This window comes from Brassica oleracea, chromosome C5 (assembly GCF_000695525.1).
Source record: "Brassica oleracea var. oleracea cultivar TO1000 chromosome C5, BOL, whole genome shotgun sequence".
Taxonomy (NCBI): domain Eukaryota; kingdom Viridiplantae; phylum Streptophyta; class Magnoliopsida; order Brassicales; family Brassicaceae; genus Brassica; species Brassica oleracea.
The window spans coordinates 23,214,142-23,217,358 of NC_027752.1; positions in this window are offsets into that span (position 1 = coordinate 23,214,142).

A 3,217-nucleotide genomic window follows, 5' to 3' on the forward strand; every position below is an offset into this window, starting at 1 on the left:
CAAGTACGTCCATCACGAGGGGGAAGATCTCCAGGGGGCGCATAACTATGCGATCAATTTGGATCAGGGCCGGACCACGGGCAACACATGGACTCGCAATCAAGGGTATGACGAAAACACCTTCTGCGAGTTCCACCAATCCCGAGGACACTCCACGACCAACTGCAAAGTCTTGGGAGCAAGACTGGCCGCGAAGCTACTCGCTGGAGAGCTCTCGGAAGTAACTAGCGTCAAGGATCTCATCCTCGATTCTGATTGCCCTCCAAAGACGGACAGAAATCCGCCCGCTGAAAAATCCCCTCAACGAAACCAGCCTGGGGATAAACACGGTAGGAGGCCAGACGACAAGGGAAATGATAACAATCGTCGCAGAGTCAATATGATCATCGGAGGATCACAATACTGCGGCGATACTGTGTCGGCCATCAAGGCTTACCAACGGAAGGCAGAGTCGAGTGCAAATTGGCCTACATGGTCTCCCCCTCAAGATGGCCAAAATTGCTCGATCACCTTCACAAAGGAAGAAGCTGGCGGTATCGACCAACCTCACTACGACCCGCTCGTCATAGATCTCGTCATACGAGATTTAGAAGTCGGAAGGGTACTCGTCGACATGGGAAGCACAGTCAACGTAATCTTCCGCGACACTCTCAAGCGGATGAGTATCGAACTCTGAGAAGTAATTCCGACGCCGAAACCACTCACGGGTTTTTCAGGCGAAGTATCGATGACTCTTGGATCGATCCAATTGCCAGTCATGGCCAAGGAGATCACAAAAATCGTCGAGTTCACGGTAGTCGATCATCCTGCTATCTACAACGTGATCATGGGAACCCCATGGCTCAACGCCATGAAGGCTGTTCCGTCAACTTACCACCTGGGTCTCAAATTCCCAACCCCAAGCGGAGTCGCGGCCATCTGGGGATGCCAAAAACAGTCGCGGCTATGCTTCCTCGCAGAGCACAAGTTAAGGCATATCATAACTTCTGCAGCTGTAAACGGCAAGCGCACAAAGATAGACAGATCTTCGGCCAAAAGCGCCCCAGGAAAAGACGAGTTAAAATCGTCTACCGACGCAAACGCATCGGACGTCGAAGCTCGACACAAGTCCGAAGCCCACGCTACAACTCAACCGGAACATCCAAAAAATAGCGTTGACCCAGCCACGATCGACATGGCCACGGCAGACATCGCGACGTCTACCGCCGAGTAAGAACACTCGCGGCATGAAACAGAACTACGAGATGGCTTGATCCTCGAAAGGGGTACGTAGGCAGCTCGTCAAAAGACGAGTTCAGCTAATGTTATCAAGTGAATTTTGACAAAGCTCAAAATAAATGCCCTTGATATTACGAGAAATAATTATAAAACTTGGGCAATGGGTGCAAAGATGCACCTGAGAAAAAATGAGCTTTGAGAAATCATCGATATAATCTAATATCGGATGAGAAAAGGATAAAACCATGATAATTTACACCACTTTAATGATGGGTTATAAGATGAGGTGTATCATGAGAAAATATCTAGAAGATCTTTGAATAATTAAATCCTTGAAAGAAAGGATTCAATAAATAGTTGGAGTTGATGTAAATCCTCCTTGAAAACTGAAAAAAAAAAATGAAATCATGATACTAAACCATCAAGTCGGTCCTACTAGAAAAGGAGGAGGGTGTAGATGCGGTTGAAACCCCCTTTCGTGGTCGTGGAAGTGGACGAGAAAGAATATTCCGTCCATGCGAAATAATTAGAACTTCCACGAAAATGAAAGTGACCGGGTGATAAAAGGCAAACATAAAAGGTTTGCTATAGATACGGCTATAAAGAAAATTGGATACGTAGTTGTCGTATGCCAAATATTTAGCCGATCTATATTGAGAATCAAAAAGAAAAAGAGAAAGGAAGTATATTAAACGTTGTCTCTTATGAGCCCGAACCATCTTTCATAGCTTGAATACTCATCTTGATGTGATAGACTTTCTAGGTGAACCAGAGAGTATCGGTGATATAATGATTATCTTCCTGATGAAGATTTTGAGATTCAGGATGGAGATAGAAATACTTGGCAGATATTGGGTCATCGTACATGACTAATAAATGTAACAAATATTTCTTTTCTCTCAAAATAAATAAGTATAGTATCTAGTAATATAAAAATTACTATTGGCTCTAGAGGAGCTTATGATGAAAAGACATGCATAAGAAAAAGGATGGCAAAATTATAAATGAGTGGTAAACCTGAAGTTTACTGATATATAGCCATCTCCAATAATGTTATCGACATTATTGTGAAATGTTGAAAAACCAGAAGTTTTTCACATATAGCAAGTCAAGGAAATAAAGGAAACCATCATGGTGATGAATAATCAAACAAGTTCACAATATGTAATTTCTTTAAACATACTCCAAATTAAGATCTCACTCTAAAGGATTTGAAACATAATTCATCCCAAATGGGAAAACTGAATATGTTATTGGTTCTAGAGTGGGATTCATTACGATATTTTAGACATGGAATGTCATCATATCGAGGGAGAGAATTACAGAATCCTAGTGAGTGGAACATTGAGAAATTATGTTCGCATTTGAAAAAAAACTTGATAAAGTAAATTCAAGTAAGATGATCCCCATGATCGGGTGTAAACATGCAGTTGTGCATGTAATAAAGGCATATATAATCCAGAGGGATAAAGTATATGGATACTTAGAAATATGCTCGCAAGTTTGCTAGAAGCATATGATAAACTGATGGAATGAGATATGTGAAATGAATTACAATGAAAAGTAGAATAATCCATTTACAAAATGCCTGCCAGGCATTTTGATGCAAAAATGATATCTCATATTCCAGCTGAAAATGCTCCAGTAAGAAAATATTGTCCTAAACGGACGATAAATGAGTCTATGGCACGCTAGAGACGTGATAGACCACTTTGGTTCTAAAGAGTCCTCGAAATGGAGAAAAAATATAAATAGAGGATGAATCTCATGATGAGACCGTTGATATGGTTAATATAACAGTCAGGTACCTGGGTAAATCATCGATGATGATAAAGAGATCTCGATTAACCATATCAGTACGGGTAAAAAGATAGAACCAAAGAGAAAATAGATTGTCGACAATAATGAAAAAGCGCTATATTATATAAAATAAAGATTATGAATCTACCTCTAATGTACGAGGGTAGAGTGAATTGATTGGCCATCAATTCGATATAAA